The following is a 12,902-nucleotide window of genomic DNA, read 5'->3' on the forward strand; positions in this document are numbered from 1 at the left end:
ACTGGACACCATTAGCTCCAGAGGGAGTCGGAACACAGGTCTCACCCTGGGGTTCGTCCCGGAGCCGCGCCGCCGACCCCCTTGCAGATGCTGAAGATTGAAGGTCCAGAAACCGGCGGCAGAAGGCTTTTCAGTCTTCATAAGGTAGCGCACAGCACTGCAGCTGTGCGCCATTGTTGTCAGCACACTTCACCAACAGTCACCAACTGTCACTGAGAATGCAGGGCGCTGGGGGGGGCGCCCTGGGCAGCAATGTATAATACCTTTTTATGGCTAAAATACATCACATATAGCCCTTGAGGCTATATGGATGTATTTAACCCCTGCCAGATCTCACAAACTCCGGGAGAAGAGCCCGCCGAAAAGGGGGCGGGGCCTATTCTCCTCAGCACACGGCGCCATTTTCCTGCTCAGCTCTGCTGTGAGGAAGGCTCCCAGGCTCTCCCCTGCACTGCACTACAGAAACAGGGTTAAAACAGAGAGGGGGGGCACTTATTTGGCGATATGATTACATATATAAAAATGCTATAAGGGAAAACACTTGTATAAGGGGTTGTCCCTGTATAATTATAGCGTTTTTGGTGTGTGCTGGCAAACTCTCCCTCTGTCTCCCCAAAGGGCTAGTGGGGTCCTGTCCTCTGTCAGAGCATTCCCTGTGTGTGTGCGGTGTGTCGGTACGTGTGTGTCGACATGTAGGAGGACGATGTTGGTGAGGAGGCGGAGCAAATTGCCTGTATTGGTGATGTCACTCTCTAGGGAGTCGACACTGGAATGGATGGCTTATTTAGGAATTACGTGATAATGTCAACACGCTGCAAGGTCGGTTGACGACATGAGACGGCCGGCAAACAAATTAGTACCTGTCCAGGCGTCTCAGACACCGTCAGGGGCTTGTAAAAACGCCCATTTACCTCAGTCGGTCGACACAGACACAGACACGGACACTGACTCCAGTGTCGACGGTGAAGAAACAAACGTATTTTCCTTTAGGGCCACACGTTTCATGTTAAGGGCAATGAAGGAGGTGTTACATATTTCTGATACAAGTACCACAAATAAGGGTATTATGTAGGGTGTGAATAAACTACTTGTAGTTTTTCCTGAATCAGAAAAATTAAATGAAGTGTGTGATGATACGTGGGTTTCCTCCGATAGAAAATTATTGGCGGTATACCCTTTCCCGCCAGAAGTTAGGGCGAGTTGGGAAACACACCTTAAGGTGAATAAGGCGCTCACACGCTTATAAAAACAAGTGGCGTTACCGTCTCCAGATACGGCAGCCCTCAAGGAGCCAGCTGATAGGAAGCTGAAAAATATCCTAAAAGTATATACACATATACTGGTGTTATACTACGACCAGCAATCGCCTCAGCCTGGATGTGCAGCGCTGAGGGGGCTTGGTCGGATTTCCTGACTGAAAATATTGATACCCTTGACAGGGACAAGATTTTATTGACTATAGAGCATTTTAAGGATGCATTTCTATATATGCGAGATGCGCAGAGGGATATTTGCATTCTGGCATCAAGAGTAAATGTGATGTCCATATCTGCCAGACGACAGTGGTCAGGTGATGCAGATTCCAGACGGCACATGGAAGTATTGCCGTATAAAGGGGCGGTCCATCGGACCTGGTGGCCATGGCAACAGCTGAAAAATCCACTTTTTGTTACCCCAAGTCACATCTCAGCAGAAAAGGACACAGTCTTTTCAGTCTCAGTCCTTTCGTCCCCATAAGGGCAGGCGGGCAAAAGGGCCAGTCATATCTGCCCAGGGGTAGAGGAAAGGGAAGAAGACTGCAGCAGGCAGCCCATTCCCAGGAACAGAAGCCCTCCACAGCTTCTGCCAAGTCCGCAGCATGACGCTGGGGCCGTACAAGCGGACTCAGGTGCGGTAGGGGGTCATCTCAAGAGTTTCAGCACGCAGTGGGCTCACTCACAAGTGGACTCCTGGATCCTACACGTAGTATCCCAGGTGTACATTGGAAATTCGAGACGTCTTCCCCTCACAAGTTCCTGAAGTCTGCTTTACCAATGTCTCCCTCCGACAGGGAGGCAGTATTGGGAACAATTCACAGGCTGTATTCCCAGCAGGTGATAATCAAAGTACCCCTTCTACAACAAGGGAAGGGGTATTATTCCACACTATATTGTGGTACTGAAGCCAGACGGCTAGGTGAGATCTGAAATATTTGAACACTTACATACAAGCGTTCAAATCAAGATGGAGTCACTCAGAGCAGTGATAGCGAACCAGGAAGAAGGGGACGATATGGTGTCACTGGATATCAGGGACGCTTACCTACATGTCCAAATTTGCCCTTCTCACCAAGGGTACCTCAGGTTCGTGGTACAGAACTGTCACTATCAGTTCAGACGCTGCCGTTTGGATTGTCCACGGCACCCCGGGTCTTTACCAAGGTAATGGCCGAAATGATGATTCTTCTTAAAAGAAATATGGACGCTTTCCTGATAAGGGCAAGGTCCAGAGAACAGTTGGAGGTCGGAGTAGCACTATCTTAAGTAGTTCTACGACAGCACGAGTGGATTCTAAATATTCCAAAATCGCAGTTTTTTCCGACGACACGTCTACTGTTCCTAGGGATGATTCTGGACACAGTCCAGAAAAGGATGTTTTCTCCCGGAGAAGAAAGCCAGGGAGTTATCCGAGCTAGTCAGGAACCTCCTAAAACCAGGAAAAGTATCAGTGCATCATTGCACAAGGATCCTGTGAAAAATGGTGGTTTCTTACAAAGCGATCCCATTCGGTAGATTTCACGCAAGAACCTTTACGTGGGATCTGCTGGAAAAATGGTCCGGATCGCATCTTCAGATGCATCAGCGGATAACTCTGTCTCCAAGGACAAGGGTGTTTCTTCTGCGGTGGCTGCAGAGTGCTCATCTATGAAAGGGCCGCAGATTCGGCATTCAGGACTGGGTCCTGGTGACCACGGATGCCAGCCTGAGTGGCTGGGGAGCAGTCACACAAGGAAAAAATTTCCAGAGAGTGTGATCGAGTCTGGAGACTTCTCTCCACATAAATATACTGGAGCTAAGGGCAATTTACAATGCTCTAAGCTTAGCAAGACCTCTGCTTCAAGGTCAGCCGGTATTGATCCAGTGGGACAACATCACGGCAGTCGCCCACGTAAACAGACAGGGCGGCACAAGAAGCAGGAGGGAAATGGCAGAAACTGCAAGGATTCTTCGCTGGGCGAAAAATCATGTGATAACACTCTCAGCAGTGTTCATTCCGGGAGTGGAAAACTGGGAAGCAGACTTCCTCAGCAGGCATGACCTCCACCCGGGAGAGTGGGGACTTCATCGGGAAGTCTTCCACATGATTGTAAACCGTTGTGAAAAACCAAAGGTGGACATGATGGCGTCCCGCCTGAACAAAAAACTAGATATTGCGCCAGGTCAAGGGACCCTCAGGCAATAGCGGTGGACGCTCTGGTAACACTGTGGATGTACCAGTCAGAGTATGTGTTCCCTCCTATGCCTCTCATACAAAAAGTACTGAGAATCATAAGAGGGAGATGAGTAAGAATGATACTCGTGGTTCCGGATTGGCCAAGAAGGACTTGGTACCCGAAACTTCAAGAGATGTTCACGGAAGACCCGTGGCCTCTACCTTTAAGAAAGGACCTGCTCCAGCAGGGGCCTTGTCTGTTCCAAGACTTACCGCGGCCGCGTTTGACGGCATGGCGGTTGAACGCCGGATCCTGAAAGGGCATTCCAGATGAAGTCATCCCTACCCTGGTCGAAGACAGGAAGGATGTAACCGCAAAACATTTTCACCGCATTTGGCGAAGATATGTTGCGTGGTGTGAGGCCAAGAAGGCCCCTACAGAGGAATTCCAACTGGGTCGTTTCCTACATTTCCTGAAAACAGGACTGTCTATGGGCCTAAAATTAGGGTCCATTAAGGTTCAAATTTCGGCCCTGTCGAATTTCTTCCAGAAAGAACTGGCTTTAGTGCCTGACGTTCAGATGTTTGTAAAAGGGGTACTGCATATACAGCCTCCTTTTGTGCCCCAGTGGCACCTTGGGATCTCAATGTTGTTTTGAGTTTCCTAAAGTCACATTGGTTTGAACCACTCACCACTGTGGACTTAAAATATCTCACATGGAAGGTGACGATGCTATTAGCCCTGGCTTCAGCCAGGCGTGTGTCAGAATTGGCGGCTTTATCATATATAAAGACCTTACTTAATTTTTCATTCTGACAGGGCAGAATTGAGGACTCGTCCTCAATTTCTCCTTAAGGTGTTTTCTGTTTTTCACATAAACCAACCTATTGTGGTACCTGCGGGTACTAGGGACTTGGAGGACTCCAAGTTACTTGACGTTGTCAGGGCCCTGAAAAATATGTTTCCAGGAAGGCTGGAGTCAGAAAATCTGACTCGCTGTTTAGCCTGTATGCACCCAACAAGATGGGTGCTCCTGCTTCTAAGCAGACGATTGCTCGCTGGATTTGTAATACAATTCAGTTTACACATTCTGTGGCAGGCCTGCCACAGCCAAAATCGGTAAAAGCCCATTCCAAAAGGAAGGGGGCTCATCTTGGGCGACTGCCCGAGGGGTCTCGGCTTTACAACTTTGCCGAGCAGTTACTTGGTCAGGGGCAAACACGTTTGCTAAATTCTACAAATTTGATACCCTGGCTGAGGAGGACATGGAGTTCTCTCATTCGGTGCTGCAGGGTCATCCGCACTCTCCCGCCCGTTTGGGAGCTTTGGTATAATCCCCATGGTCCTGACGGAGTCCCCAGCATCCACTAGGACGTCAGAGAAAATAAGATTTTACTTACCGATAAATCTATTTCTCGTAGTCCGTAGTGGATGCTGGGCGCCCATCCCAAGTGCGGATTGTCTGCAATACTTGTACATAGTTATTGTTACAAAAATCGGGTTATTCTTGTTGTGAGCCATCTTTTCAGAGGCTCCTTCGTTGTTATCATACTGTTAACTGGGTTCAGATCACAGGTTGTACGGTGTGATTGGTGTGGCTGGTATGAGTCTTACCCGGGATTCAATATCCTTCCTTATTATGCACGCTCGTCCGGGCACAGTATCCTAACTGAGGCTTGGAGGAGGGTCATAGGGGGAGGAGCCAGTGCACACCACCTGATCCTAAAGCTTTTATTATTGTGCCCTGTCTCCTGCGGAGCCGCTATATCCCCATGGTCCTGACGGAGTCCCCAGCATCCACTACGGACTACGAGAAATAGATTTATCGGTAAGTAAAATCTTATTTTCTCTTACGTCCTAGAGGATGCTGGGGACTCCGTAAGGACCATGGGGTATAGACGGGCTCCGCAGGAGACATGGGCACTACAAAGAACTTTTAGTATGGGTGTGCACTGGCTCCTCCCTCTATGCCCCTCCTCCAGACCTCAGTTAGATCTTGTACCCAGAGGAGATAGGGTGCATTACAGAGGAGCTCCCCTGAGTTTCTCTGTTTAAAGAATTTTGTTAGGTTTTTTATTTTCAGGGAGCACTGCTGGCAACAGGCTCCCTGCATCGTGGGACTGAGGAGAGAGAAGCAGACCTACTTAAATGATAGGCTCTGCTTCTTAGGCTACTGGACTCCATTAGCTCCAGAGGGAGTCGGAACGCAGATCTCACCCTGCAGTTCGTCCCGGAGCCGCGCCGCCGTCCTGCTCGCAGAGCCGGAAGATAGAAGCTGGGTGAGTATTAGAAGAAAAGAAGACTTCAAGGCGGCAGAAGACTTCAGATCTTCACTGAGGTAAGCGCGCAGCGGTAACGCTGCGCGCCATTGATCCCACACAACACACACAGAGCAGGCACAGATGGGTGCAGGGCACAGGGGGGGCGCCCTGGGCAGCAATAAACCTCAAGGCTGGCATATTAGAGAATATTAGGCTGTGGAGGCAGTAAATAGATAAACCCCCGCCATTTTTTGTAAATCAGAGCGGGACCGAAGCCTGCCGCTGGAGGGGGCGGAGCTTGATCCCTCAGCACTAACCAGCACCATTTTCTCCACAGAAGCTGCAGAGATGCTGGCTCCCCGGACTCTCCCCTGCTGAACACGAATCAGAGGGCTGAAAAAGAGGAGGGGGGCACAATTATTGGCGCAGTGAGTGGGGAAATCATTATTATAACATAAAAGCGCTATCTGGGGTCATTCCAGTGTCAGTTTGGCGCTGGGTGTGTGCTGGCATACTCTCTCTCTGTCTCTACAAAGGGCCTGGTTGGGGATTTGTCCCTTTATAGTTATATCCCGGTGTGTGTAGGGTGTCGGTACGTGCATGTCGGCATGTTTGAAGCGGAAGGCTCGTCCAAGGAGGAGGTGGAGCAGATGAGTGGTGGGTCCCAGTCGGTGGTGCCGACTCAGGAATGGATGGATATGTGGCATATGTTAAATGCAACTGTAGCATCCTTACATAAGAGACTGGACAAAGCAGAGTCCAGGGAGACAATAGGGGGTCAATCCACAGATTGGACCGACTCACAGGGCCCTTCAGGGTCTCAGAAACATCCCTTGTCACAAATAGTAGACACGGATACCGACACGGACTCTGACTCCAGTGTTGACTATGATGAAGCAAGATTGCACCCTAGGGTGACAAAAAGTATTCAGTGTATGATTATTGCAATAAAGGATGTTTTGTATATCACTGATGAACCCTCTGTTCCCGACGGTATCCGTACAGATGGTCGACCATGTTATGGTCGACAGTCATTAGGTCGACCACTATTGGTCGACATTGACATGGTCGACATGGACACATGGTCGACACATGAAAGGTCGACACATGAAAAGGTCGACATGCATTTTTTAACTTTTTTTTCTTTTGGGGAACTTTTCCATACTTTACGATCCACGTGGACTACGATTGGAACGGTAATCTGTGCCGAGCGAAGCGGTAGCGGAGTGAAGGCACCATGCCCGAAGCATGGCGAGCCATGTGAGGGGACGCGGTGCACTAATTGGGGTTCCCAGTCACTTTACGCAAAAAACGACACCAAAAAAAGTTAATAAACTCATGTCGACCTTTTCATGTGTCGACCTTTTCATGTGTCGACCATTTTCATGTGTCGACCATGTGTCCATGTCGACCATGTCAATGTCGACCAATAGTGGTCGACCTAATGACTGTCGACCATAACATGGTCGACCATTCATACCGGAACCGTTCCCGACACAAGGGTACACATGTTTAAGGGAAAGAAGCAAGTAGTATCCTTTCCCCCCATCTCATGAACTTAACGAGTTATTTGAAAAAGCTTGGGAAACTCCAGATAAGAAACTGCATATTCCCAAGAGGGTTCTTATGGCATACCCTTTCCCTACGCAGGACAGGTTACGTTGGGAATCCTCTCCCAGTGTGGACAAGGCTTTAACACACCTGTCCAAGAAGGTGGCGCTGCCGTCTCCTGACACGGCGGCCCTCAAGCATCCTGCGGACCGCAGGCAGGAGACTACGTTAAAGTCTATTTATACACATACTGGTACCTTGCTCAGACCGGCAATTGAGTGAGCATGGGTATGTAGCGCAGTTGCAGCTTGGACAGATACCCTGTCCGCTGACCTTGATACCCTAGATAGGGATACCATTTTGTTAACTTTAGCCCATATTAAGGACGCAGTCTTATATATGAGAGACGCTCAAAGAGACATTGGATTGCTGGGTTCCAGGGCCAATGCCATGGCTATTTCTGCGAGGCGATCCGTATGGACCTGCCAATGGACGGGTGATGCGGACTCAAAAAAGCATATGGAGGGTTTACCTTACAAGGGTGAAGTGTTGTTTGGGGACGGTCTCGCGGACCTGGTTTCCACAGCTACAGCGGGTAAATCTACCTTTTTACCTTTTGTTCCCCAACAGCAAAAGAAAACTCCACAGTATCAGATAAAGTCCTTTCGGTCGCAAAAGTCCAGAAGAGGTCGGGGCTCCTCTTTCCTTGCCAGAGGTAAGGGTAGAGGAAAAAGAACACCTGCTTCGGCTGGTTCCCAGGAGCAGAAGTCCTCCCCGGCTTCCACTAAGTCCACCGCATGACGCTGGGGCTCCCCTACGGGAGTCCGCACCGGTGGGGGCACGCCTCCGACTCTTCAGCCACGTCTGGGTTCGGTCAAACGTGGATCCTTGGGCGATGGATATTGTTTCCCAGGGCTACAAGCTGGAATTCGAGTAGGTGCCCCCACGCCGGTTTTTACCAGCTTCTTCCCCAGAGAGGGAAGTAGTGTTAACTGCAGTTCAAACGCTGTGTCAACAGCAAGTGATTGTCAGGGTTCCCCTGGTCCAACAGGGAAAAGGATATTATTCGACCCTGTTTGTGGTCCCGAAGCCGGAAGGTTCGGTCAGGCCCATTTTAAATCTAAAATCCCTAAATCAGTACTTGAAAAGATTCAGATTCAAGATGGAATTGCTCCGAGCTGTAATATCCAGCCTGGAAGGGGGGGATTTTATGGTGTCGCTAGACATAAAGGATGCTTACCTTCATGTCCCCATATATCCCTCTCATCAGGAGTACCTGAGATTCGCTGTACAGGATTGTCATTACCAGTTTCAGACGTTGCCGTTTGGGCTTTTCACGGCCCCAAGGATTTTCACCAAGGTAATGGCGGAAATGATGGTGATTTTGCGCAGGCAGGGAGTCACAGTTATCCCATACTTGGACGATCTCCTGATAAAGGCGAGATCAATTGTTGAAGAACGTGTCGCTCTCCCTGAGAGTGCTCCAACAGCACGGTTGGATTCTCAATCTGTCAAAGTCGCAGTTGGTTCCAACAACTCGACTATCGTTCCTAGGCATGATACTGGACACGGAACGAAAGAACCTTTTTCTCCCGTTAGGAAAAGCCCAGGACCTCCAGAACATGGTCAGAGACCTGCTAAAGCCAAAAAGAGTGTCAGTTCATCAATGCACTCGAGTTCTGGGAAAAATAGTGGCCTCCTACGAGGCCATTCCCTTCGGCAGGTTTCATGCGAGGACGTTTCAGTGGGACCTTCTGGACAAGTGGTCCGGGTACCATCTACAAATACATCAGAAAATTACACTGTCCCCCAGGGCCAGGGTGTCTCTCCTATGGTGGCTGCAAAGTGCTCACCTTCTAGAGGGTTGCAGGTTCGGTATTCAGGACTGGGTTCTCGTAACCACGGACGCGAGCCTCCGAGGATGGGGAGCAGTCCCACAAGGAAGAAATTTTCAGGGACTATGGTCAAGCCAGGAGTCTTGTCTGCACATCAACGTGCTGGAATTAAGGGCCATATATAACGGCCTTCGACAAGCGGAGAGTCTTCTTCGCAACCTACCGGTTCTGATTCAATCAGACAATGTCACAGCCGTGGCTCATGTGAACCGCCAAGGCGGGACAAGGAGCAGAGTCGCAATGGCGGAAGCCACCAGGATTCTTCGCTGGGCGGAAAATCACGTAAGCGCTCTGTCAGCAGTCTTCATTCCGGGAGTGGACAACTGGGAAGCGGACTTCCTCAGCAGGCACGATCTCCATCCAGGCGAGTGGGGACTTCATCAAGAAGTCTTTGCAGAGATAACGGGTCTCTGGGGAATTCCTCAAATAGACAGGATGGCGTCGCGCCTCAACAAGAAACTTCGGAGGTATTGTGCCAGGTCCCGGGACCCTCAGGCAATAGCAGTAGACGTCCTGGTAACACCATGGGTGTTTCAGTCGGTCTATGTGTTTCCTCCTCTTCCTCTCATCGCAAAAATTTTGAGGATCATAAGACGAAAAAGAGTACAGATAATACTGATTGTCCCAGATTGGCCTCGAAGGGCCTGGTACTCAGATCTTCAGGAAATGCTCACAGAAGATCCTTGGCCTCTTCCTCTCAGGGAGGACCTGTTACAGCAGGGGCCCTGCGTGTTCCAAGACTTACCGCGGTTACGTTTGACGGCATGGCGGTTGAACGCCGGATCCTAGCGGAGAAGGGTATTCTGGAGGAGGTCATACCTACTCTAATAAAGGCTAGGAAAGAGGTGACGGCGAAACATTATCACCGTATCTGGAGGAAGTATGTCTCTTGGTGTGAAACCAAGAAGGCTTCTACGGAAGATTTCCATCTGGGCCGTTTTCTCCACTTCCTGCAGACAGGAGTGGATATGGGCCTGAAGTTAGGCTCCATTAAGGTACAGATTTCGGCCCTATCTATATTCTTTCAGAAGGAATTGGCTTCTCTCCCAGAAGTCCAAACTTTTGTGAAGGGAGTGCTGCACATCTAACCTCCTTTTGTGCCCCCAGTGGCACCATGGGACCTGAATGTGGTGTTACAGTTCCTTAAATCACACTGGTTTGAACCCCTTCAAACGGTTGAATTGAAATTTCTCACCTGGAAGGTGGTCATGTTATTAGCCTTGGCTTCGGCAAGGCGGGTGTCAGAATTGGCGGCCTTGTCTCACAAGAGCCCCTACTTGATTTTTCATGTGGATAGAGCAGAATTGAGGACTCGTCCTCAATTTTTACCTAAGGTGGTGTCTTCATTTCTTATGAACCTACCTATCGTGGTGCCTGTAGCTACGAGTGACTTGGAGGACTCCAAGTCCCTGGATGTAGTCAGGGCTTTAAAGATTTATGTAGCCAGGACGGCTAGGGTTAGGAAAACAGAGGCTCTGTTTGTCCTGTATGCAGCCAACAAGATTGGCGCGCCTGCGCCGAAGCAGACTATTGCTCGCTGGATCTATAACACGATTCAGTAGGCTTATTTTACAGCTAGATTGCCGTTACCAAATTCGGTAAAGGCCCATTCCATTAGGAAGGTGGGCTCTTCTTGGGCGGCTGCCCGAGGCGTCTCGGCTTTGCAATTATGCCGAGCAGCTACTTGGTCGGGTTCAAACACTTTTGCTAAATTCTACAAGTTTGATACCCTGGCTGATGAGGACCTTGTGTTTGCTCAATCGGTGCTACAGAGTCGTCCGCACTCTCCCGCCCAGTTTGGAGCTTTGGTATAAACCCCATGGTCCTTACGGAGTCCCCAGCATCCTCTAGGACGTAAGAGAAAATAAGATTTTAAACCTACCGGTAAATCTTTTTCTCCTAGTCCGTAGAGGATGCTGGGCGCCCGTCCCAGTGCGGACTTACTCTGCAAGACTTGTATATAGTTGTTGCTTACATAAGGGTTATGTTACAGTGGGAATCGGTCTTTAACTGATGCTGTTTTTTGTTCATACTGTTAACTGGTTGAATGTTTCCAGGTTATACGGTGTGATTGCTGTGGCTTGTATGAATCTTGCCCTTAGATTAACAAAATCCTTTCCTCGTATTGTCCATCTCCTCTGGGCACAGTTCTCTAACTGAGGTCTGGAGGAGGGGCATAGAGGGAGGAGCCAGTGCACACCCATACTAAAAGTTCTTTGTAGTGCCCATGTCTCCTGCGGAGCCCGTCTATACCCCATGGTCCTTACGGAGTCCCCAGCATCCTCTACGGACTAGGAGAAAAAGATTTACCGGTAGGTTTAAAATCTTATTTTTACAGGCTTTGGGGGAGATCTAACAAATAGAGATAAAGTACCAACCAATCAGCTCTTGTCATTTTTCAAACACAGCCTGTAACATGGCAGTTAGGAGCTGATTGGTTGGTACTTTATCTCCGTCCACTTTACCTCTCTACAGGGCTTAGTACGTAGGCCCCATTGTATTTTGGCACAGGTTTTTTCTGGAAATGCAATGTACAAATATGCAAGGCCAAAATAAATGAGCTAATTGGCAGATGGTTTGAGGGGAGTCGCCTTCCATTTGTCAGTGCTGTTAGGTGTGAAGAGGTGACTTCTGGTAAATGATGTAAAAGACAGCTGGACATGGCTGATGAGTCAGTCATGGATGGGAAGTCTGTGCGGCATCTCTGGTGAAATTCTTTGCAAAAGACATTTGTGGAGAAAACCTGATCGTTTGAATCCATGAAATCTTATTATCACAGGGAAGGTTTTGCCCCAGCAGTGGGTCTTTGATTGTAATAATCTGGAAAGTGGCTTCATTTTGCCTTACAGACATCCCAGACAGAAGTACGTGATAGGGGCCTGTTATATACTCTTAATTTTTGTGGCAAATGAACAAAACGTGAATTGAGTATTCGCTCACTAAAAGGTTAATCACAGGTACAACTTTTGGAGATCCAAAGACCGGTATTTATACAGACGTGCTGTTACATTATTGCTGCAGTCGTGTCAAACAGCCCATTTTCTGGTGCCAGGTCCCGTGAGACTCTGGTAGTGTTTTGTTTATTTTTAGTTATTTTTTTATGTCCTATATTTTAAATTAATCAGCACAGTCTCATTGTGCGTCCTTGCCGCATTGTGTTGCGATTAAGACGCAATTTTAGCAAAAAAGATGCTTAATGCTAGCAGGACAGTGGAGGTGAGCGCAGCATGCTGGGAGGACATTGATGGCAAGTGAAGCATGCCAAGAGGACAGTGGTGGCCATCGGCGCATGCTGGGATTACAGTGGTGGCAGGCGGACAAGATAAATATCCTGGTAGGGCCACCAGAGGGTGGGTGACTGGCAGAGCAGCAGAGGGGGAGCAGAGATGGTGCCAGGCGCACACTGAGGTGACCTGGCATATGCTGAGTCCCTTTACTTGTCTTTTGTGTACTGATATAGTGAAACCTGGTCTTGGCTCCTCTTTACTGGTAATCGATGAGTTCTGGTGTCATCACTAGTAGTTTTTAGAAAAATGTCTCTGTAGGAGTATCAGACTGGTTTCTATGGAGTTCAGTGTTTTATGTAGTCTTGTATTATTTTATATAGTTTAGAGCAGAGGTTCTCAAACGCGGTCCTCAGGGCAACCCAACAGTCCATGTTTTAGGTTTATCCATGCCCGGCTACGGGTGACTTAATTAGCCCCTTGGTCAGTTTGATTCAACCATCTTGAGCCATGGATATACCTGAAACCTGGGCTTTTGGGGTGCCTTGAGGACTGCATT

At 48.9% G+C, this 12,902-nt stretch overlaps 1 protein-coding gene across 6 annotated transcripts in view; it reads left to right on the forward strand.

Moving 5' to 3' along the window:
• The window catches only part of ALG9 (ALG9 alpha-1,2-mannosyltransferase), a 579,895-nt gene that overhangs the window by 49,279 nt on the left and 517,714 nt on the right, over nt 1-12,902 (forward strand). The gene's annotated exons all lie outside the window — the stretch shown is intronic.

The sequence above is a fragment of the Pseudophryne corroboree genome, chromosome 10 (genome assembly GCF_028390025.1).
Source record: "Pseudophryne corroboree isolate aPseCor3 chromosome 10, aPseCor3.hap2, whole genome shotgun sequence".
Classification (NCBI taxonomy): Eukaryota; Metazoa; Chordata; class Amphibia; order Anura; family Myobatrachidae; genus Pseudophryne; species Pseudophryne corroboree.